This window comes from Miniopterus schreibersii (genome assembly GCF_964146895.1).
Source record: "Miniopterus schreibersii genome assembly, chromosome: X".
NCBI lineage: Eukaryota > Metazoa > Chordata > Mammalia > Chiroptera > Miniopteridae > Miniopterus > Miniopterus schreibersii.
Window position 1 is genome coordinate 3,697,049 of NC_138104.1, and position 25,789 is coordinate 3,722,837.

Consider the following 25,789-nt stretch of genomic DNA (forward strand, 5'->3'; position numbering starts at 1 on the left):
AATGGGATTTAGATTTCCACTTAAATATTCAGGGGCCCAAACAAGGTGATTCATATTCAGAGCCAAAATTAAGTGGGTAGCATTCAGGGCCCCAGACAAAGGGGCTAGGGTTCAGTGAGGATGACCTAATTTAGTAGGCTGGAAGCTTAAGAAGAAAATTAAAGAAACTCACCCCTACAAATTGAGGTCATCTTGCCAGGACTAAGTGCCACTCTCCCAAAGAACGAGAATAGCCATCTCAGGACAGACAAGAAGCCAGTGGCAAACCCCAACTCTAAGTTCTTGTCATTATATCACTACCAATTAATCAAGAGATAATGTTAAGTATCTGCAATGATGGAGGAGAACAAGAAGGAGACTACAGGTTGGTAATAAATCTAAATTTCTGATCTTATCCACCAGAGCTTAAGTGACAAGTTGAAGAGATCAGAGTTGACCTGTAGGCTGAAGATCCTTAGTACTTAGCCAGATAGGGCTGAGGAAGACAGGGACTATCACATGTACTGCATGAAAGAGAACAGTGGCAGACAAACCTGACTAAGGTACGTTGGAACTGGGTAATGATTTAAAGGTTAAGTAGTGGAATATATAGGGGAGGGGAAAAGTAGGTTTACAGTTGTGAGTACGCAAAACAGAGTTTATTCTTATATTATTATTTAATTAATCTTCATGTCTTTTTCCATACAACTAACTGTAAACCTACTTTTGCCCACCACTGTATAGACAATGGGCAGCCACTGAAGATTTTTGAACAAGGAAAACAGAATCAGAATCGTGCACAAGGGAAGCTAGTAAATTAGCAAGTTGCTAAATACCAAAGACTATTAGATATATATACTAGAACAGAAAAGGCTCCTAGTTAAAACACTTAAAGGGTTGGGATGTGAGTTATGAGGCTACTTCAATCATCCAGGTTAAGTGATAGCAAGGGCTTGGATTAAGGTAGTGACAGTTCTGTGGTTCAGCCGACACAGCATTAGAGTTACAGTGAATGCTCTGCATTCTGAATACCACCATTTTAAATTTCTTGGATGCCACCACAGAATACACAAAATACAAAGAAGTTCAGAAGATAGTTATGAGGGATTTTCCTCTAGGAAGATTATTTAGACATACAATTCTCTCAAAGGCAGCTTAGCTAATAACTTGTGGTTTAAGCAACATAGGTCTTACATAGTTTTACCTTTAGCTCCTATCAACACAAAAGTGACTTAATTATCTTAAAAGTGGAACCAAGTTGATGGATTATTTTCTGGAGAATAGGAATCCCCTAGATGTGAAAACAGTAGTTACCTTTACTCTCTAGATAAATAAGTATCATGCAATGACAACCACATTATAAATACAGCATATGGAATCACCACAGGTCAAAGAGTAACATAAAGACAAAGGAGTTATTATTTTAGGTATCTCTCAGAAGCAAACAAAGACAACTATTAAAATCATTTTTTTATTCCTTATCTCTTCTTAAAACCATCATGCATACCTTATTTCAAGGCAAATTTGATAAAATATCAAAATATTAAAATTTTTCAAAGACAGGAATAAACTATCATGTAGTTCTATAATGCTCATTTGTTATAATAATAATAATAGCAACAATTTATTGAGTACTTACTATATGCCAGGCACTGTACTAAGCATTTCATATAATCTCATAGCAAGCCTATAATGCAGGTATTTTTTACCCCGTTTTACAGATTAGAAACCCATGTCTAAAATGGTTAAAAAAACATGCTCACAGTCACAAAGTTAGTAATCGGCAAGGACAGCATTGAAAACAAGTCTTTCTGATTCCAAAGCCTTAGGTCTCGTGCTGGCTTCTCATGCCCCAAGAGTTATCCTGCCAGGACTAAGCACCCCCCCCCCAAAAAAAGAGGGAGTCCTCAGCCCAGGGCACACAAGAAGCCAGCCATGTTCTTCTCTTTATTGCACCCATCATACCACTGCCAATTAATCAAGAGCCAACGTTAGGTGTTTGTTACGATGGGTTAATTATATCTTAGGCTATATGTTATAATGCCAGAAAGATGAAGTGTGATGTCTCAAGCCTACTAGGCTCACATTTAATTCCTTAGTATTTGTTGTTCATGCTAATGAAATACACTATCCTTTCATCTAGTTTCTCTTTGATTTTATGGTTTCCAAATACATACACTTTGCTCATAGCACATCATATTTCTGAATTCTTAGATAAACAACCAGAACACACTGATTTCAAAGGCTATTAAAAGGTAATAGTACTATGTAAAGTTCAGTGATCAATGTATTTCACAACACAAACATAATTCACACACTCTTTTAGACTATATACACTGTAAACGCCCTTTATTAGCATTCAGGTGGTGGGAGCTATGTAATCCAATGTCCAGTTTAAAGAGCTTTCTCTACATTTTGAATTTAAGAGATTTTAAACAAACAAAGAGACTCTTTTAAAATGTAATGCCAGTTTTCTAATATTTTCTACAAATTTCAGCAACTTGGACTGCCCTTTCTCCCTCCCCGCCCACTTTGTCTTTCTGCCAGTTGTTAAATATGTGTGGAAAGGAGGAAAATGCCATGTACTTCATAATATTGAACACAAAATTTTACCTGAACCATTTAACAACAGATTCTTTCCTCTCAAACTGTATGTAAAATATAATAGAAGAAATTTTAACTTTTCAATTTTGAGGACTATTCTCAACTTTAAAAAAAAGAAACACCTATTTCCATGGCAGCGTTGTCATCACTAACTTCTATTTCTACCACATAGTCTATCCCAACTTTCACATCCTCCTGTAAGTTCTGCTGACATATTCAATTTAATCATATTAAAATGGCCTATCATTTACCCTCTAAGTAGACCCCCGCTAAGTAGACTTCTTAGATTATTTTTAATCCTCACCAGAGGATATTTTTCCATTGCTTTTCAGAGAGAGTAGAAGAGGGAGAGAAAGAGAGAAACATCGATGTGAGAGGGAGACATTGATTGGTTGCCTCCTGCATGCACCCCAACCGAGGCCGGGGATCCAGCCTATAACCCAGGCACAACCCAGGTACGTGCCCTTGACCAGAAATCGAACCCAAGACCCTTTGGTCTATGGCTGACGCTCCAACCACTGAGCCACGCCACCAGGGCCCACTGCATTATTCTATATTCACAGTTTCTGGTTTAATTTAAAATTTGATTTCTCTAATTCTGGTCAAATTAAGAGAAAAAACTTGCCAAGGCAGCAATTTCAATGAATGGGCTTTAGAGACCAAGTGGTCCTATTCTCTCATCTGACAGATGAGGCAAGAGGAGTGTGATTTGACTAAGACCATCCATTGACCTAGCGGTAGAGCAGAAACTTGAAATCAAGGTTTCCTAGCTCCCGGGTCCATACCATTTGTATTATATTTTATATAATAATTTTGTTTAGATTTAGAGCAGTGGCTTGCCATCATGACTACATTAAAAAAATCACTTGAGAAACTTTCAAAATATACAGATGCTGTCCCCATTCATGATTCAGCATACCTAGAGGCAGGACCCAGAAACCTGTATTTTTTCCAAAGCTCCCTGTCATGGTTTTTATGTGCAGTTAGTGTTGAGAATCACTGTGGCTTAGAGCAGAATGTAAGCTTCTCAGCACTGTGACAAGTCACTAGCTCCAAAGAACATTATAATGGGTTTTCTACTCTCATCTTTCTCTTTTGAGGAATGGTCCCCATCCAACTGTAACCAGGTAAGTGAGCCCTTTTAACGTTCACATTTCCCCCCCTTTCCCCTGATCACTGCAAACTCAGATATAGGCCGCCTATAATTCAGACTCCACGTCGGGGAAGGGGGCAGGGGGGTATTGGATTTCCACCACCTTTAGGGAAGAGGAAGCATCAATATCTTTTTTGGAGGATATTTAACTGTTCAAATCACTGAGAAGATGAGATGTGAGAAGAGAGATTGTTGGCAATAAACTCGAGCCGCATCTCCTCCCCAATTAGGTACCAAAGCCAATCCAGGAATCCATTTTAAATATACTGCCTTTCCGGATCAACCTTATACAGTTGCTGAAAAACAAATTAATTTATATCAAACTAGTTAAAAGGAAAAGGTTTCAATACTTTCTATTGAGATAGTTGGGCTTAAAGAGAACTAAAATAAATTTCAGGATCAAGAGTACAAAATCAAATTGTCCAGCCAAATAGAGTAGCCCCCTCCCTAGGTATTGGAATCGACTCCTAAAACCCTCATTGAAGGGGAATTTGTGTTGGAGGAATTTATGAGCTTTGGGGGGAAAATTGGGGCAGGGAAAGGAGTATTATCAAAGCTCAGAAAATTGGTTTGTTCACAGAAATAAAACACTAGGTAAAAGTGAATCTTGATGGCATTTTACTAAATTTACATTAGCAATAGTGATTATTAGGCAATTAATTTCTATTTCCCTCTGATCTCAAGGTGAGGACAATCATGCATCCATGAAAATGCTGGTCATCACAGTAGTGATAGGAAAAAAATTGAGAAAATTGGATTTTGTCTGGAGATAAGCAAGCTCTGCCTTCTGCTCCACTTTCATCCTCTGGCACACGGATCGCCACCCCACCAGGCCTGGTCGGAGTCTGAACCCCAAAGGTCAGCTATCTGTGCACAGCTTTTCTGCCTGCTGCTTGCAGAATGGGTTTGTATGACACGGCCAGAGAGTCCAGCCTCTTCTCCCTGTTGAAGCAAGCAGAGAGAAAAGACTTATTGACATTTGTTTGAAAGTTTCATATGACTGCTTTACAGGGTTATGGGTAATTATTTAAGCCTTACCTGAAGGTCAGCAAATATTCCACCGTAGGATCTCTTTCTTATGAATCATCACGGCATTTCGATTTACAGAGTGGTTACTTCAATGTTCTTCCAGTTTTGCATGATAACTTTTGCTTACCTCTTTTATCAACTTTCAGTGTGATCACATCTCTGAAATATTTCTCAACTATCTTCTGAGGGTGGGACTCTAACAGTTGGGCAATGACACTTAATTCAATGTCTTCAAACTTTTCACCACCTAAAGGCTTTGCAGATGCTAAAATATTTTCAATTTCTTCTACCACTGGAAGGAAACTTTCAGAATCAGTTACAACCTCATTCCAAAGTTTCTGCCAAGCTCCATTAGGGGTTGATCATTTTATTTTTCTCGCTGGTTCTTCTATCATTAAAGCGTTACAAATGGAGAAATTTTGCCAAGCTTCTTTCACAGGAAGTTCTGGTGTCTCTCTCATAAGGTCTGCAAGGCAGTCAGACATATCCCGAGTACAGTATATCAGAAACATTTTTAGCTCTCCCAGATGCATGGGTTGAAGGAGTCCTGTTGCACTGGGGGAGATGGAGATGACTTTAACACAAGGATCAGCACTTACTATTGCACTTTTGTCAGTGGAAGCAACGTCCAGAATCAGCAACACTTTGAATTCAAGATTTTTTGGTATAAATATTGTTTAACCTCAGGAACAAAACACTTTAAAAACCAGTACAGTAGAACCTTGATATAATGGACTAATTTGGGCAAGGGTGTGCCCGTTAAAGCCAAAAGTCCTTTATGTAATAAAGTAGGTTTTCCGAATGCATATGTTAAAAAATTGACAAATTAGTTAGTTTATCTGTTTTTACTTATGTAGACACATTTGTATATTTAAAATTAAGTGTGTATGAAAAGCTTAATTTCACAGAAAAGTTTTCTATATGTATTACTGTAATTTTAAATTTATACTGAATAGGTCTAGTAAATGTGTGTATTTATCAGTCACTGAGAGTAAACAAATGCACATGGCTGGGACGTGGCTTAGCCCACGTCTGAAGCCCGGCCATGCTGGAACACATTAAAACTGCTACAAATGGGGGCCATCTGTAATACACTCACACTGGATGCCTTTTCAGGCAAATAGCCTCAGTTTCTCCAGGGATTCAGGATATTCTGCAGCAGCTTCATGATCTCCTTCCTCTGCTAGCCATTTTTTTTCATACAGACCATAGCATTTCTTAAACCTACTCAACCACCCATTATTCATGATGAATATTATAACTTTTCATCCAGACTGAAATTTAAACTTGCACTTTTGTGATGTCTGCTGGTGGATTATATATACAGAAAGAGGCCTGTTCAGCCTTCTCTATTTTAGAAGCTAGAAATATAAGTCTCTTTCCATTTTCTCTATTTTGGCATTTCGAGTTATGTGTGATTTTTTAAATTATTTCTGTGTGCCCTTCAACTCACTAGCCCTAACAGCTTTCTCATTTTTCTTCCTTGTATGAATTGTAGATTCACTAACACCAAAAAAACATGCCCTACAGAGGTCTTGGTTCCACTGTTATCAAGCATTTCAAAAACTCTCATTTTATTTTTGCAATAGACATCACCTTTCCTGCCCTCTTCACTTGTCTCGAATCTGTTTCTATCATCTACCTTTTTGCCTTTTGATTGGATGCTATTCTTACCCAAACTTATGCAAATTTACAATTATTGAATGCTTTATATCACTAAGTGGTACACAACACTAATTTGTAATATACGAGAAGCAAATGACAACATTCACAGGACATATAAAAAGGGCAAACAGCTTTTGCAAGACTCCACGTGTGTGACTGACAGCTGTAGAGGGAGCAACAGACAGAAGAACAAGGGTAGAAGCAAGAAACAAAAATATTGATCTTGTTACATGAGATATTCAGCAAGACAACATGATGGCGACTTGAACTTGCATACTGTTCCCAAACTCTCAAAGGTGCAGACTAGGTAAACTCAAGTTTTGTATGAGAATGACTTGCAGTTGTGGAGGGATCACAGAATTCTGGAGTCAAGGTCAGGCGACCAGGCTGAGATGAGAAGCACAAATATCACCATCTAGAAGGAAGCAGACACAAAAAGAGGAAATTAAGTCAGAAACAGGCAGTCTGCATAAGTAGATTATAAGCTAGAGAGGCTACAGAAATGTGGGCTAATAATACAGGCCAAATCGCCCTTGCAAAGGCTGAGCCAATTTTCATGCTCACTGACAGTGACGAGAGCCCTTTTCCCCCATATGCTCGCCCACACAAATATTATCAACCGTTGTGATCTGTGCCAAGCAGAAGGTAAATAACAAGGTAGCTCATTTTTGTTTTAATTTTCATTTCTTTAATCATGCTTCCATATGGTGAACCATTTCCATTTCTTCATCTTTAAGCTGCCCGTTCATGTCTTTTGCCCACTTTTAAATTTTTTTCTTACTGATTTATGGACACTATCAGCATATTAGGGAACTCTTCTTTTTCATTCTCTCTTGCAAACATTTTCTCCAAGCCTGTCATTTACGTTTTAATTTTATTTATTTTGTCTTTTGCCATAAAAGGTTTCAAATATTTATGTAGTCAAATGTTTCATACCTTGCTTTGAAAATCTTTCCCCTCCTTAACATGACAAAATTATGTCCACCTATTTTCATTCATTATTTTTATAGTTCTGTGGTATGATTTCAAGGTATTGAGGAAAGAATGGACTACTCAATAAATGGTGTGGGAATAACTGACTATCCATCTACAGGAGTGTCTGAAGGCCTCTCTCGATGGTATTTTCCCCTCTGCACTAGAGACACAGAAGTTATGGCGGCGTCAGAGCCCTATGATGACCAGATTGGGGGCTCAAGTTGATTCTGGTTGATCACTCAATTTCTCCAGGAGCCAGTGTAACCTGGGGAGAGAAGTGTTTCCAAATGAATAAATAATTACTACACATTTTCTGGCTTAAATTATGTTCTGCTACCAATCTATATTCCTGACTTATATCAAGTAAGTGATTGTACCATGTTCTCATGTCTCTGATCTTATGATAATGGTTTCACTAATAACTAATAAATAGTCACAGTTTGGCACAACTGAAAGAAGAAAGTGAAAATGAGTTGGCTGTTAGATGAGATTAGATGATTACTGTTGACTCTATTAGAGATAATACTCAAACTGTGGTAATATAGATAGGCAAATATTCACTTTTTGGAGGGAAAGCTGAAGCACATACACATAATTATGTAATGAATAATTTATTTTATGAAAAAATGTTAACAATTGTTAAATTCAGGTGGTTTGTGGGTGAGCATTCATTGCACTATTCTTTCTATTTCTCTGTAGGTTTGAACATTCTCAAAAAAAAAAAATTGTGTGTGTGCATACATGAGTGCATGAAGGAATAATCTCATGTTTCATGGCTACATTTTAGGCCCTATCACATATGTATCAGTGCCTTTTCAGGTTAAATACAAGGTGAAGAGCTACAACTAAATAAAAACTGATCATTGGAGGGAAATAATTTTAAAAGAAATATTTTCCTAGCTTTAACTCAATAGAATACTAAAACATTATGAAGCCTAAATTCCAATACCATTTTAAAGGTAAGAGCCTCAATTTCCAAGTTTTCTTTTTCTCTACCAAATTTGAACAAAATATTTATAGCAATTTTACCTGAAACCAGATTATTTGAACCTGGAGACAGTTCAACCTCATAATGCTAGTAACTATTTTCTATACCATACAGGACATGGAAATTTATGAAAGAAATAAGGAGCGAACAAGAGCATAAAAACTGATAATTGTGGGTGAAACTTCACTAAACAAAATTTCAAATGATAGAATATACTTCCACCCATAACATTCACTTTGGGTCAGAGTTTCATCCTGTGTTCTCTGACCTTGCTAAGAATATGTCACTTTTGTAAGTTTCTGGAGCCAAGTTAGTATAAAGAATAAAATCTCTGAAATAGACTTCCTATGTTACCTTTCAGTTCTGCAACTAGGGAAACTTGCAGCTGCTAGGATAAGAAATGACGGTCTAATTAAGTGCACCTCTTTTCAAGGTGGTTTTCCAAAATGCATTTACCTACTGGGTTGAGAGTATAACATCGCTCTTCCAGTCCTTGCGGGTCTAAGATGCCCGGCATCCTCTCCAATGAGAAACAAAGCCTAGCTGGTGGAGCTCCGCGGTCATGAGTTGTGGCTAACACTGCTCAAGTGTTCAAAGGCAGGAGGCCCTCAAGATGTTTTTCTGCCAGCATTTCAATCAAGAAAAAGGTGAGGGTTTTTTTTTTGTTTTTTAATGCTAAACCCTGTGAGGATTTGTGCGTACAAACAGGATTGCGTTCATTGTCTGTTGAGACAAATCATAGAGGGCCTCAGATGCTGGATTTCTTTGGTGAGATGGAGTTATGTTTAAATGTCTTGATATTAATGAAAGTGTTTATGTTTGTAATGAATAAAAAAGCAGGTATTTAGGATAAGTCAAGTGTATTCCTTGTTACTAGGTCTCGACACAAACATTACTAAGGGGAAAAGTCCTAACTATTTGTGTCCTGAGTAATTTAGGGATATCATGCTGATATTATCACATTGCTCTTTTGTTCTTGCAATTTAATTTTTGGTAACAAAGACAGTCATGAAACATCTTCATTTCCTTCTATGGTTCGATGGGTCACTAATCAAATAGACATTCAAAAATTATTTATAATAATCTATTTTTCACAAATTCCATAGGAAATTGTGCATATTTCTTACTGGATCCATGTATTTTTACAGCTCTGCAAATTCTCCCTCTAAGAAGTCAAAGCGGAGTCTACGCTGCAACAGTGCCCTCTGCTGGCAACAGCACGAAACAGCTAATCCCCAGACGGAAGGAACGCAAAAGCCAAGCTCGTCTGAAATGCACCCCTCCTGACGGGCGTGCAATGTCCGCACTCCCCCAATTTCTTCCTCTATCACGTTAACCATAATGTTGACTTCATCGCTCCTCCAGGGAATCAAATTCATCTTATCAGGCCAGGAATTGGGCAAGCGTTTTGACAAATGCCATTTTCCTCTTATCTTTTGAGGGGCTGGCTACCCCCCAAAGCTTCCAAAGATTTTAAAAGGGACATTAATTGTAACAATAGTTTCCTGATCTGCATTTACTCTTTCTCTTTTCTCATTTTCAGTAGCCTGTGTAAGACAAAATGAAGCATTTAGTTAGGCAACACTTTAAGGAATCCAGAAATCAAAGACCTAGGCTGGCCAGGTCCCAACTTGAACTACAATCAGGCCATCGCCTAAGCCAGGAGCTAGATGTCATTTGCTCTCTCCTAACCCTAAGGGTAGCAAACAATAGCATTCAGCATACAATGGCTCCTCGTGAGGACAACTGAAAGCAGCTTTTAGCCTGCGCCAAGCCTAGTGGCCTCCCGCTGGGAGTTAAATGAAGTACGATAGGGGGAGATGCGCTGTAAATTGAGGAGTGTGATCCTCATCAAAGGTGCTAGCATTATTTTAAATTCAGACTGGATTGCAATTCCAAGAAATGCTACAGAAGAATGGGGGTTCCCAAGTGCACAGGCACCCCTCTTTCTGCAAAAACAATTTCAAAGGCCCTTCCTTGCTTTCGTGGTTACTTTAAAGCACCTTTATTCAACCCACTTCTGAATAAGCGCTAATTAAGAGACCACAGCTTTCTCCTGTGCCTTACTTCGGTGAGGTTTTGGTGACTGCCACGCCTCGCTTTACAATCCGGGGCCCTGGGATGAATTCTTACCTTCGGTGACCTGCAAAATCTATAACGTCCTTAGGGCCTCCATGAGCAAAGCCGTGGGCTGTGTTCGCTGAGGCGCAGGTGGTAAAGTCCCCTTTGCAGATTCACATAGCCGGGGAGTCATGCATACAAGGCAAAGCCAGCTCATTGCCACAGAAGGCCAAATAACAGGTAGCAGAGGTACAGGACTTGGGGCCGCGGAGAGAGGAGGTCATCACTTCACAGTTGATTTGCGAGGTGATCAAGCTGTGGGTTGGATCATGTCTTTAACATTTTCGTATTTTGTTCACCCTGGAAGTTTTTGCATTAACTTTGAATTTCCGAGCTATCTCATTTAAAAATTTTATCGATTACTGAATATCTTGGTGCTCCCTTCAATTTTGCTCCCGAGGCCAGTGCCTCACTAGATGTACCCTTGTCCCGGCCCTGATGATTTGAGTGAGGGCGATGGGCATGATTTTGCAGATAGAAGAGTAAAAGGCACCCCGAAAAGGCGCGGGGGGGGGGGTGTGTGCATCAAAATGGGCCTTCGCAGGACCGGGAGGCTGAGGGTAGGGAGTCGCGCTCCGGCTGCCGGGCTGCCTGGGAGCAGAGGCTGGTGGACAAGGAAGCCGGCTGGGTTCAAGCGGGATACAAACAGGACGTCTGCTTACCTGCTTCTGGCTGCTCCAGGCCCCGCAATCTCCTGTGCCCGCCGCCGAGGCGCAGTGTGCTCCCCGCGGGCCGGAGGAGGCGGCGGGTGCCGGCGGCGCGCCCCCCGCGGCTCCGCAGACCTGCCCCGCGCGGCCCCGCGCCCGCCCACCGCCAGCGCGGCCCATTGTTCGCCGCCGCCCACTCCCTGCGCCGCTGTCACTTCCGAGCGGCCGTGGGGACACTTCCTCAGTTGCACCCCGCAGCCCCCCGGCCCGCGCCCCACTCGGTCCCGGCAGCGCGGCCTAGAGGCTCTTCCGATTAACCGTCTCCAGGCGAAAGCGGTAAGAGACTCCGCCAGGCGCCGTTGGTCACTCGGTCGGGGGACAGTCGCTCAGCTTTAAAGCTGGAACGCACATCAGACGGGGGGAGGATTTGGCACGCCTTGTCTTGCGGGAAAGTTCACCGGGCGAATGAGATCTGTGTCAACGTTCAGTGCCAGCAGCGCACCCCAACAAGCACGCACACAAAGAAGGCGCGGTGAAGCGAGCTCTGCGGAGGCTGCCTGCGCGCCCCTGAAACCCCCATCAGGGCTCTGCAGAGGGCCTAGAGAGCGGGGGCTTTGCGGTAGGAATCGGCCTGCAAACGGGGGACCCCATAGCACACCCTCTTGGGGCCCCGAGGTGAGGGGTGCGGTGAGGATTGAATTTGTTGTTCCCACTAAACCCCTTCAAGATACCTCACATTTCTCGGAGGCTGTTTCCAAGTCCCGGTCTACAGGTTGCTTTGGGCTGCTTACAAAACAACTTAAAAATGGCTTGTCCAAGTGAGAGCCACAGCTCAGGAAAACACCCCTGGAAAATGGATGTCAAACATGGCTGTTTATGCCACACACTTGTTGGAACGTGTGACGGGCACTGAAAGCAACCAGGACCTGCAGATGCATATTTCCCCCAAACCTCTAAGCGCATATTGTGCTTCAGGAGCCCTGTCTGCAGATCTCTGGTTATCTTTAAGTGCTTAGTAAATGAGTAACAGGCAGTCTTGAAGTACAAGAACAAATGCCACATTTGGCAAATAAAAACATAGATCATGCAATTAAAACTGAATTCCAGATAAATGAGGAATACCTTTATAATATAAATATGTCCTATGCTATATATACTTTAAAAATTCTTTAGTTAAAATTCAAATTTAACTCAGTGTCTTTTTTTTTTCTGGCAACTAGGAACAATGCAAAAATTACTTGAATTCTTTGTTTATAGGCCAACAAACAAGACACAAGTTTATACTGAGAGGTAGGCAAAACTATCACAAGGATTCTGAATAGTTTATATATGTAAAATAACAGACACATTGAAATATTAATTATGAAAGCAATAAAAAAACATTTATACTAACAGAGAACATTGTCAATCTGATAGTTAATATTAGTAAGGCTTTTAATCCAGGGATCTGCACAATACCCCCTGAGGGCCAAATCAGTTCTGTGGCCATTTTTTGTATGGTCTTTGAGCTAGGAATGGTTTTTACATGTTTACATGGTCAAATAGAATCAAAAGAACAATATTTTGTGGCAAGTCAGTTATATGAATTTCAAATTTCAGTGTCCACAAAGTCTTATTGTAACCCAGCCACATGCCCACTCACTTGCTTAATGTCAAATTAAGCCAATGCAACAGAGATCAGCCCGCAAAGCTGGAAATGTTTACTCTCTGGCCCTCTATGAAAGCAGTTTGTTGACCCCTGATGTATATGAAAACGTTACCTGTCGAGTGGTATAAATAATCATGCAGTCTGTTAGCTATAACTCTAAGTGAGCTGAACATTTTCATTATTTGCAGAAATTGCTTGGCTGACCTTTATTGTCAAAAAAAAGAGAGACCATATTCACATAGATACAAAAATCTCGGTAAACTGAAAAACAATGGTGTTTGAGATTTATTTGAATATTTCAGGATGTCTCTGTTTTTCCCAATTTCTTATTCACCCCCTTGTCCCTTGCTGCACTGCCTCACAGACTGGAATATTGCTCTGGTGTTAGATCCCTGACAGTCAGTACTTTATCAAGTGACTAGCCTGCCACCTAGTGGGGGGAGATAGAAGTGCTTTATGTATGCATGTATTTACTTATTTATTCAGACAAACTGACTAGTTATAGGCTGGAGAATCATGAATGGTGATGATAACCATAGCAATTCCTTACACTTGAATATCCCTTCGCCATTTACAAAGCATTTTCTCATATAGTGTTTTAATTACTCCTCCCTCAGCACAATGCTGTATTATGAGCAAATCGTCTGTGCTGTATTTTTCAGATGAAGAAACTGAGTCTGAACACAGGCTTATTCAAGGTCATACAGGTGGGATCAAACCCAAATGCCATGTTCTGTTTGTGGAACTTAACCCCTCTGAACTTATATTTCCTCCTTTCTACATTTCTAGCTCTACTCTATGAACGATTTGAAAGCCTCTGTTTCCCACAAGTACATTTATTTTAGGAAACATCCAAGGATACTCTTTTTAAACAATTATGAGCCATCCAAAATATCCCTTCTCAAGAAAAAAATTATGAGGAGACAAACATAATTTTTTCTTGGTATATATTTAATTAATGTTTATTAAAAACAGGGTATGAATTAAGACCTATTTTCTGACGGAAAGTGCATAAATTGGGCAGGAGACACTTAAGGCTTAATCCTTGGAGGACTGTTTGATTACTGGCAGAGTACCTGTCACCAGCCAGTTTTAAATCCTTTTTTGATTAAGGCATATGATAACAACATTTTTCCAATGCAATATGATTCCATTACTTTTAGGCCGATAAAATGATATTTGCATAGAGCTTTGAGAGTGTAAGACACAGAGGTCTCAAAGAGATCCATTTTAATTTCCCTGTGTCTCAGGAACTTACAGGGATTGTTGTGAATCTGCAAAGGGGACTTTTAGCTCCCTGTGTTGAAGCTCATTTGAGAAGGGAGATTTGTGGGCTCATCCAGGATTTACTAAGATCTGTAACAGCCTGTGTGCTTAGTGATGACCAAGGACAAACCATAAGAAAGAATCATGTCTACAACGACATCCATCTGCTGAATCTACACTTGGGCACACAACGGGAATATACTAAATCATAGGCCACCTGCTGAATGCAGTTGTGCTTGTCAAGTGTATCCAAAAATGCACAAAGGGTCTGTGACAGAAAAAACAGTTTCCACAGCACTGCAGATCATTGTGCTCAGGCTGTGCTTCTTTCTTGCGAATATGCCCCCAATGGGTACACTTTAGTATTACTTGCAAATAGCTACACTTTCATATTAAAATTTCAGCTCAAAGACTGACAGCCGTCAGAAGGGAGAGGTTATACACACAGTTCAGAGAATTCTACTCTTTTAGTCAAGTACTTAAATGTATATGTTTCAATGATATATAATTACTAATTACCAATGCAACTATGCTTGTCCATTTCAATAGCTCCTTATTTAGTAGGATTTATTTACATTTGGCTATAAATTACCTGTACTTATCACTTTTGCATTTGAGAGCATTTGATCCCTTAAAATATCTCTGCAATGTAAAATGCGTACTCTGGCCAATGTAAGACTCAAAGCAAATTTGTAGAAGATGATTTCTCTAGCTCTCCATCTATGTCTAGCATATATTTTATGAAAATGCCAAGGAAATAGAGATATACCAAGTCTAAATATTTGATAGAAATATTAATTAAGCCTTAGCAATTAGCTTTCATACTAAACATTGGCACTTTCAAATTGATCCAAAAACAAGGCATTTCTGTAAGCATGCACTTGCACTGCAAGATTAATATTTATGAATTCATTCAAGAAACCTTTCATCTGCTGCTGTTCTGGGCATGTCACTGTGCAAGGTTCTGAAGATATGTGGAATAACTCATTAAATCTTTACAAGAATATAAGGTAGGTACTATTGTAATTCCCATTTTACGAGTGGAACTTAGAGCAGTCATTTGTCCAAAGTCACAGAGATAGTAAGTGGCAGAGCCACTCCAAAATAACTCAGACAACATAGACACCTTTAGTTTAATCTTTAACTTGGGGAAGTGGTATTTAATCAAAAATCTTAAACAGAGGATTGATAAAGCCTCAGGGCACTGTGGACACATAGGACTATTTACTGGAACTTTTCTCTTACTAACGTTCCACTGCCTTGACAAGATATTATCACCACTGTAGGTGGCACCAAATTTGGCTGTTCAAGATCACAGTAACTCAGTATAAATTTTTGAAGCACTGCTACAGCCAGGAAGCTCTGTGACTTCCCAGTATACCAGGATACAATTCCATTTAGTCTGATTTTAAAACCTAGGTGTTTTAGTTATTTTGCAAACCTATTCAAAATTCATTAGCAGGACTCCAACCTTAGTAATTCATAGAGGTTGGGCAGGCACCTATAGCTCTGTCAGGGGAAGAGCAGCTTCTTCTGTAGCTAAGGCCCATGCTAGGCCCAGGCACAAGTAACTGTGGATCTAGTGAGCACATAGGGATGACAGACATCAGAGAGGGTGACTCTCAGAATTTGAGGGTCAGGCTGCAAATGCACCTTATGCTACTAGGAATCGACATGAACTCGATGGCTGCTTACTTCATTCTAGCAGGCAGTCCAACTCCAATCAAACTACCTTTTCTATGCTTCCTTCCTTAAACCCTTTAAGAGTCTGAAAAAATCCCCCCACAAAAACTAAAACTAAATAAAAAACTAAATATTTGGTAGAAGAAATTATGTTAACCAAGGTGACAGTCACAGTCTTTGAGCCCCATTTTTCTCTCTGAAAACATACTAAACAATACCAAGTACCTCCCTGGGAGGCCAGATGGAATGCAATAAGCTGACTCTCAGAAACTCAAATAAGCAGCAGCAGCTAAGATAGAATTAATTCCAGTTCCTTTTTCCTGTTTGATTGATTTTAAGCAACCAAATAGCTAAGGAGAAGGCCCTCCTTTTGCTCTTAAGAACTAGTTGAGGGTCTGAACTAAGTCTGTTTCAGTGCTGCATCCCCTTGCAGCTGTTCAAGCTGGGGCTACACATGTTTCTGTATTTCACATAACAGAGTCTTATTATTATTTTTTTTTATGATCACACCGTATGGCTTTATGGAAGAAATTCAAAGCTCAGAAAGAAGGTCACTATGAGTTGAATCAGGTGAATGAGAATCATAGGGAGGAAAGGATCAGTATTTTTTAAAAGATCCTGATGTGATTCTTAAGTTCATCCAAGATAGACCCGCAAGGTTCAATGGCTTCAGCCTTGGGAGGTTTCTAAGTAACTGAAACTGATATCACATGCAGTAGGAGTAACTCTCTAGACCAAGACGGTCCAATAGAAATATAATATAAGTCATGGATATAATTTTAAATTTTTTGGATAACACATGGAAAAAAAATGAAAAGTAACAGGTAAATTAATTTTGTAACATTTTATATAGCCAAATATACCCAAACTATTATCATTTCAACATGTAATCAATATTTTAAAATAGAATATTTTATTATTTTTTTCTGTACAGTACTAAGTCTTGGAAATTTAGTGTACATTTTACATGTACAGTATATATTCTGTACTGAACAAGCAGGGCTAGAAGTATTTTCTCTAATGCAGGCTTTGCACAGCTTATTTGATATCTCCTCAACTGTCAGTTTCAGCAGACACACAAAAAATGAGGCGGCTAAAGGGTCCAATTAACTCAGGTGGTTCCCAGTTGAATAGAGTGATTGATTTCTGGAACAATCTGCACATCTGGTAGCACTGATCAGAATCCTCATTAACAGACTTGTATTAAACAAAAGGGTACCTGGGGTGTTAAAGGCCACTGGTTGGTTACAGAAACCTCTTTAGTCTCTCATTTGTTTTTTAAGGAAACAAGAGTAAAGTTCACTTAAACACTAATAGCTATCTGCCTGATATTCAGGAGTGTGTGGTAACTAAAAAGTCTTTCAAAAAAAAAAAAAAAAAAAGATGCTTAGTAACTATCAACATGTGCTTTCCTAATATGCAATTGTGTGCTAGAGAGAGCTGGGGTCAATATGTTTGGGTCCTTTTGTTCCTTTAATTATTCTCTTCAGTGATTTCTGTTGGAATTATCCAGAAACAGTTCTGCATCATTCAATGTTGGCTTCCCTATGCCTTGTCACTGTTATGCTTTAATTACGCAGTGGTCAGAAAATCCTCATTTACCCAGAAAAGTAATGCAGTTTTGCTTGTCCAATTGTATATTAATTAATAGGAGTTGGGAGTGAATTTTTCCAAAAACGTGGAAGACAGATTTCCCAATCGATGATACATTTACAAGATTTTGAAACATTTGCATAGAGAAAGCAAGAGAATCTTCATTATGGGGCTTGCACAGAGCCCAGTTAATCTGGCACTATTTTATGAGCCATATTGGGAAGATAGAAGCAAATGACTGTGCCCGGTAGTTGGTGCAAAAGAACACAGTGAAGGACTGTTGTTGGACACAGAGAAGCCTTTTGCCACAAGAAAGTCTAGGGCCTTGTTCTCCTCTTGACCTTGGAGCTGATTAAATGGTTAGGACTTGCCACTGAGTATGCAGAGCTAGGAATACTGGAGATCACCGCAGATTTTGTTTCTTGCTTATGGTGGAAGGGACGGTAGGAATATATTTGAGGTGAGCCTTGAAGAATGGGATGAATTTGAGCAGTCAAATTGAGGAAGGGGCACATTTTGCAAAGGCGGTGGCAATGCAAAGAAAGAGAGAAAAGCCTAAAGAAATGAGAGGAGACAAAGCAAGGAGATCCTACACTTCCAGATCAGGAACCCTGACAAGCACGTTAAAGAGGCTGAGCCAAAGTTCTTCTTTGGAAACAAAACAAAACAAAACAAAACAAAACAAAACAAGACCAAAAAAAGTTCTCCTTTGGGGCTGAATACAGTGCACTGACCCTAGAATATTCATCAAATGTGGCCTCTCTTGGTTGGTCTGGGAACACAGTAGGGATTTCAGGCAGGTAGCTCTAAAAAACTCTGATTCCAACCTGAGCAAAGCTGCACCTAAGGCAGTTACAGATGCACCTATACAGGGAGCCCCCATCCAGCCAGTTTACAAGGCCCCCCCAACAGACCCTCCCCCTCCTCATCCTCTCACACAGGCATCATTGCACCTGCACCCAGACCTCTGTGTGCAATAGCCAGCTCCTCTTTGCAGGCTCCCTTGTGATGAAAGCCTCTCAAAGTGCAGATGCTCAGTGGTATGCTCAAACCCGCTTTAGTACCAAGGCAGTTGCCCAATCAATCCGGATATAGGTTGTCATGGACTGGACTTGTCATTCCCAAGCCAAGTTGCTAAGCAGCTGGTAGTCCCAGATCTGAACCAATCGCAGACCAGACGTTGGCTCCCTGCTACTGGTTTACCACGTCCGCAGCCCTTGCTGCAGGATGAACCTAGTGCGCAAACTCAGGCACACAAAAAATCAAAATAATGCAAGTGATACTGTTGTAATTAGTTAGTGATTAATAATAGAAAGGGAGCAAAGGGGGAAGCCAGACATTATAGGCATGTCATTTGGGCAGCTTTACCAGGAAGCTGCAACTTTGCATTCCCCAGGGAACCATTGTCCTGTTCCCTGCAAAACACTGGGGGAAGGGATACAACAAAGGAAAAATGGTCACATACCCAGTAAAGTTAGGGTGACAAAGGGAAGGTGCCCATCAGTCAAACCTGGGGACAGAGATGGTTTGCCAGAATGAGCGTGGCCACTGCAAGCGCACGGGAATTTGGGAATGCATAATCTCCTGAACAAAGGAGTTCTCTCCTGTTGCTCTTATTGCCCTCTCTTGTGTGTTTGGCTTGCTCTTGGTTTCCTTGCATGCACACATATGGCCCACAGCCATGTGGACCCCACACACAATGGACTAATGAACTGCAGCTGGAAACACAAATTAAGCTGGCCTGATGCTCGGCTGGACCTGGCTCCAACGTAAAGGAAGCTCTGGGCACTGGCTCTGATCCCAGCTCTACTGAAGCCCCAGCTACACTTCATCTATGGCAGGACAAAGGGAAATGGGACTTTGGAAACCCAGGGATGTAATTCCACAGAAATAAAGCTTTTTACTGTACCGCACCCTCCATGCAAGTCTCAGGAAATCCTTTTCTCGGGATATCTCAAGAAATCCACCCCCACTAGCAACTGGGGGAGATGAGGCCCTCTCTCCTCCACTAACACAAATACATCCCAGCCACTTCACCCCTGCATTCTGACAGGACACTGTAACCCTGCTATTTCCTAATAGAAATATGCAATTAAACATACTGTTTTATTTTAAACAGATAACCAAAAGCCTTCTCCTGGACACTCATTCCTGAAAGACCACATCTCTTCACTTCTGTCACATACAAGAAATAAAGTCTTCAGCGATCTCTGATATGTGAAAGAAGGCAAACTGTTGGTTACCATGTCCCATCAGTGACAGGGGACATTACCAAGATATTTCAAATGGCGTTTTCTGTGACCTCATTGGAGTGCTACTTTCACCTCTGTCTATTGCCTTACAGCAAACCCTGCAATTGTTTAAATAAGACTCTCAGGAAATCAATGACAGACATTCTTGCACACTTAAAAGCCACGTGGTATTCGCTGACTTCTTCAGAATTTCCATTGTGCCTCTTTTCTCTTTTACATCCAAAGAAATGAGTTTCTTCAATGGAGACAAAAGTTTCCTTTTCTTAGTGAAATAATGGCAGCTCTGAAGACAATTCCATTCTAGGCTATAAGAAAACTTCTGTGGCAATCAGAGGTGTCTGGCACCCTTGACAATTCCCTCCCCAACACTGGATGAAGCTGCAGGTGCCCTAGAAAAAGCCCATGTGACTCTGCCCTGGGAACTCGGAAGATGTTTTCGAGCTGCACTTCCTCTCCTCTCTCCTCAAGCCTCCAGTCCTGTCTGCATATCTGTGATTTCCCAGTGCCCTGCCTCAGCATTTTTGACAGCACTGAGATGTGCTGGTCAGGCTCTTGAGATTTCAGGAGCACTAATTTTCTGGCTCCAGGACCTCCTGGGACGCCTGCTCTACAGTCACAGGCCAGAGCAGCCTCATTACTGAGCCCAGCTAAGGCCCCCAGGACCCCAGGGGCGAGTGATTGCCACCCAAACTCTATGCTGGGTGGGGAAATAAAAAATATATATATTTATCTGTTTCGTCCTTTACAGATTACAAGTATTTCCATGATCATTTCAATCTGATTCCAATTAGCCTTATCTGGAATTAAGGAGGGTGGGTGTAATGTCACTGCCATTTAACAGATGAGAAAATAGAGACACAGAAGATGCCCCAAATCATATGAATAGATGGGGGAGTCAGTATAAAGTGCTGTTGAGTAATACTTCTGCTCCTATTACTACTTCTACGACTATTATTCCTAACAGCACCAACAGCAATAGTAGCTTACGAATTCAGTGCACAGCATTAGAAAATCAATGCTTCTAATTTAATCTTGCAGCTTCAGTTAATAATTCTCTGGCAAGTATCTCATTTTGAACAGGATAATTTACATAATCTGTGGGGCCCAATGACAAAAGAAAATGTGGCCTCTCTTACAAAAATTAAGAATTTCAGCACCATGACAGCAGAAGAGACCTTCTAAGCACAGGGCCCCATGAGACTATACAGATCACAAGCCCGTGAAGCTAGCCCCGCTTCCGAGCCCCTGAGAGACAGTTAAGTTTTGATGTAATGTTTAGTGGCAGAGACAAGGGAGGAAACATGTTATTGGATCTCTGATTCTTCTCGTTTCTTGAGAACTTTTGGCTTTGTTGCCTCTAGTAAATTTGTCTATCACCAAGGGTATCATTAGAATCAGAGATGTGCCACAATTCCTGGATGACAAATTTATTTTTTCATTGATTCTTGACTTAATGTACTTCTTGCAGAGTTTTGATTCATTTTGCTGACCTTCTTGAATACTGTATAAAACAAAAACTAGGAAAGCAGCTCAATCACCATTCCTCCCACTCTTCGGCCCTTCAGTTAAGAAAGGATACATTGAATATGTTAAAACTAAACTAAGCCATGACAAGGAGAAAGGCTCCCTCTGTTAGCCCACTTGCGAAGCATAAACAGCGCCATTGAAGGCACAGCCTCACACAAGGCCGTGCCAAGTGGTTCTCACAACAGACATACTAGACATTTTCAGTCTGGAGAGATCCAGTCTGTCCCAGCCATAGCCCTACCCATCATGATTCTTCCCTAGCCCTCCCACTTCCAAGCCAGAAAAGAAATAAAAGAACATTAAGGAAACCACCATATAATTAAGATGAAATATATGATGCAGTTATTTAAGTGCACTACGATAAACTTATGAGAACCACGTTTGTTTTTTGTAAATATAATAATACACGGAAAAGTGTTTTCACTAGGCTGTTTGATATCTTGGAGTTTGGCTTTCTGCACTCTATGGTCCTTTTTTCTTGACAAATGACTTACCGTATCTAACTAATTCTAAGATGCTTATTTTCTTCACATTTTCACATCTCTGAAATCAGAAAGCACCTTTGAATCAATGGAATTTTACAATCAATGTCAGCCAGGAGGCATTTGAAAGGGAGCTGTCACCGCCATTATACACTCAAACTTGGTGGTGGCTATTGTAGTATCATACATATGATAATAATATACAAATAAATAAGCCAAAATGCTCTTTCAGTAAGTATAAAATTAAAATTCTATGGATATGACAGCATTACATCATAGTTTATTTGGAAGTTTTTTTTGCTTTCTTAGTGTTACATAAAAAAGTAATTACATAAAAAAATGTTTCATCACATTTGAGATGCTTTTGTATGTGATGAAGAGTTTGAAAAGCTTCACTTGTATCCATTGAGAAGCCATCCAAAGTTCATATTTGGAAATGTTCTAGATACTAACAAAAGACAAATTTTTAAATATCTTTAATACAGTGCTGGAGGATTTTTGTTTTTGTTTTTTACTTATTCCAGCTTACAACTAGAGATTCCCAACCCGAAACCCAAACACTAGTAAAAGGTACTGGCTACATCAGAAAACAGGGTAGTGGAAAAATCATTTCTTTCCCATGGCTATGTTTCCAGATGAAGTTAGAGAATCTGATATAAGCTCTGGAGCAGCACCATCATATGATACATATAATGTAAGCCACATATGTAATTTTATTTTTTATGTCGCAACATTTTAAAAAGTTAAAAAAGCGGGTGAAATCAATATTAATAACATATGTTATCTAACTCAACATATCCAAAATATCATCATTTCAACGTGTCTTTGAAATCCGGAGTGTATTGTTATTTTACATTTACAATATGCCCCAGTTCACACAGTCGCATTTCGAGTGCTCAATAGCCAACTTGTGGCTACTGGCTCCCGTGTTGGACAGTGTAGGCCAAGTCGGTCCATACATTTATCAGCAAAATAAAATAATTCCTTCCAGAATATTTTGCTCGAGCACAATCAGACATAGAAGCATTTCGCAGAAATTCAAGAGTGGCAGCTACTTGCACTGCATTGTGACTGTGAACTACAGTAAGTGGGTTGCCCCAGCCATGACTATGTACTGCTCTGGAGCGATCGCGCTGAAGACAGTCTGGAACGGTGGCCTTCGGCCTCGCTCCTGCGCGGGATTCCCCCCGAGAAGCATGCAGCGGGGCGAGCTCGCAGGGAGCCCACTCTCCGGCTCTCAAGCTGCATATGTATTCTCGTCTAAATTCATCTGCTTAAGAGCCACTTTTTCCCCACTTGCTTCAATTCAAGGATTATTTTGCAGCTATTCTAGATACTAATCACTTAAATCTCTCACTCACTGAAAAGAAAAGCACCTCCTAACTGATAGCACTATACAATGTTGATTCTGATTCCGTTAAATACAACTGGAATGTTTTCCTGTACTGCAAAGTGTTTTTACACAGACAAAATTTACGCATAGAAATTATATGTGATTTCTTTCAGATAAGGCACATCATTCCTTAAACTAGTTAAAATCTGTTTTCTCAGATTGTTATCTTAAAATATCTTTTCCAAATAAGGTTAATTCTTATTTTATTTTATAAATAGTCATATTTTCTACCTCCCGCTATCAAAAATAAAATACGATGGTTGCTAGACCCATTATTTCTTAGATATATATATATATGTTTTTCTCTTTCATAAATATGGTTGAAGAGTTTGATCCTGTGGTCTAATTACATTAATGAATTTTAAAATTTTTATATAGGGGTGGGCAAAAGTAGGTTTACAGTTGTGAGCATGTTAAACACAGTTTATTCTTGTATTATTATTTATAAATTATTGTATTATTTATTTGTATTACAACTGTAAACTTACTTTTGCCCACCCCTGTACATGTTTCTTAATTATTTCCAGAAACCCAGCAATAGAGTTCTAAAAACATATGCATATTTGTTTACCAAAGGAAACTATGCCTGCCATCAGATTCTTTGTTTCATACATGAATTATAATGTTAGCTACATATTACATTGTTTAGTTTAAAATTACATGAGAAACAAAATTATTATTCAATTTATTAATTTATTTTGAAGCGGATATAAATCTCATCATTTAATCTTTTATTTAGTTTGTTAATAAAATATTTAACAGAGGTATCCCCTAATTGATTTCTCCATGGTTTTAATAATGCTCCTCAGAATGCATATTAATTCATTTTTTACATTGAAACATGAAGTGAGAGTTTTTCTGAAGGTGAAGAGGATTTGGCTGATTATCTTGATATAAATATTGCCTCTGCCAATTAAGTTATATTATAAATATTTCTTATGAAATTGATGATCTAAACCTGTGGCCTCAAAGTTTTATATTTAAAGGATATAATGAATTTAAATTTTAACAAAATTATTATATTGGCTAAGACACATCAATTTAAGTATTTTGATTTTCTCAGCCTTTTGTAAGTATATTAGATTAAAAATAATGCCTCAAAATGAAAGTATGACAGTTATAATAGTCATTTTCTAAATCTTGAAAAGGTCATTTTGGCAAACTTCCCAGAAACTCAGAAATAAATGATTAATCAACAAATCCTTTTGTAAATTGGGGCTTCTTTACTTTCATGCTATAAAAGATAGGCCTAATGAATATGTCTGTTAAAAATTAATTTTTAATTAAATAATTTAAATCATTAAAATTATTTTTGTTGACAGGTCACTGTGTGATTTTTGACCCATGACTTGGGCACTCATTCCATCCCCTTCTCCTTATGTATGGGAACAAAGTTTTCTGAATCCTTATATCTATAAAAGTGAAAAAAATAAGGAAAAAATTATACTGCCCTCTGTCTCATTAGAAGTAAAGTAAAAGTCATCCTCAGAGTAGTGAACTAATTGGGGGCAAAATAAACAATCATATGCACTTACGGGATGCATTTACAATCAAATTCTAGTTTTCATTTTAAATAATTACTTATCAAAATGTATAATATTTTATGCTGGTCTGATCAACTGTATACTACTAGTGATTTAATGATAAAATATTAATAGAGGCTTAGAGTTATAGGAAAATGTGTTTCAAACCATATATACTTCTTGCAGAGATTTATGGGGTGGTGAAAACAAAAGACCTTTAAACATAAAAATACATTATGCTAGGATAAATTATGTATGGGAAGTTTAATGGAATGGCAATTTCAAGGAGATAATAAAACCATGTAAAATTTTTGCCTGTTTATGTTTTTTTCTTCATTTCTTTGCTTTTAAATGATGAGTATCAAATTACTATGGTATTTTTAATTTATTGGATCATGCAAAAATGTGATTAAATCGCATTCATAAGTACATTGGATTAAAAACAGTGTCTCAAAAGGCATTATTTAAAAGCACAAGTGTTTATAATATGCTGGAAATAATAACTACAATTAAATTTATGATAATAAATTTCAGATGCTAACTTAAAGATGTACAATGGGATACATAGGTTCTGAAAATTATTTTAGGTGGCCTATAATTAGAATGTATGAAGACCACTGCTCTAGAACATAGTCTCAATAAATCCAGAGAAAAACTGAGCGGGGGGTCAGGAAGGCATAACATTTAGAAAGAAAGGTTCCTTTTTATGATGTAACTATTTTTAGTTTCTGAATGTAGCCAAAACCACTATAGCATACACTAGCTTATTCGGCAGGGAGGTTATGCAATTTTGCAATAGGTAAAATTTTAGGAATATTTCTGAGCAATCCACAAATACTGTACTTACTCAATATGGTCACTAGGTGGCAAATGTGCACAAGGAGGGAAGCCCTCTTTCCTGTCTTCCACTGGCTCACTCGCTCTTCCATCTCCTCCTGCAAAAAGGAAAAGAATACAAACTACAATGACAATCACAACAAACAACAACAGAAAGTATTTATTTTAGGTCTTTCCATTTGCCAGAGACAGTAACAAGCCCCAATGATCTCCGAAAATTTCAGAAGTGGCCTTGTCTATGAAGTTAATCTATTCTTCATTAATACCATTTGCAAATAATTGTATCAATTAATACATCTATGATATAAACATTCACTTTGACCACAAACCCCAAACCTTATCCAGCTAAGAACTTGAGCTCTAGCAAAACCAAGAAGCAATAGCAGCAGCAGCATCTCTGACATTCCAAACAGGAGGCTAAGCC

General features: G+C 39.2%; 2 long non-coding RNA genes across 4 annotated transcripts in view; one reads left to right on the plus strand and one right to left on the minus strand.

Moving 5' to 3' along the window:
* LOC308550766 overlaps positions 1–25,789 on the minus strand; it is a 59,428-nt gene that overhangs the window by 15,625 nt on the left and 18,014 nt on the right. The window contains exons 4-7 of one of the 3 annotated variants that reach the window (XR_013997961.1): positions 25,376–25,463; positions 10,527–10,769; positions 4,775–6,845; positions 739–4,678 (exon numbers count right to left, since the gene is read on the minus strand). This is a non-coding gene — a long non-coding RNA (uncharacterized lncRNA). Of the gene's footprint in view, positions 1–738; positions 4,679–4,774; positions 6,846–10,526; positions 10,770–11,176; positions 11,263–25,375; positions 25,464–25,789 lie in introns of those variants that run through there. The other 2 variants (XR_013997960.1, XR_013997959.1) reach the window with 2 other exon arrangements.
* Positions 11,421–20,332, plus strand: LOC308550767. The gene is made up of 2 exons (XR_013997962.1): positions 11,421–11,497; positions 19,471–20,332. It is a non-coding gene; the product is annotated as an uncharacterized lncRNA (long non-coding RNA).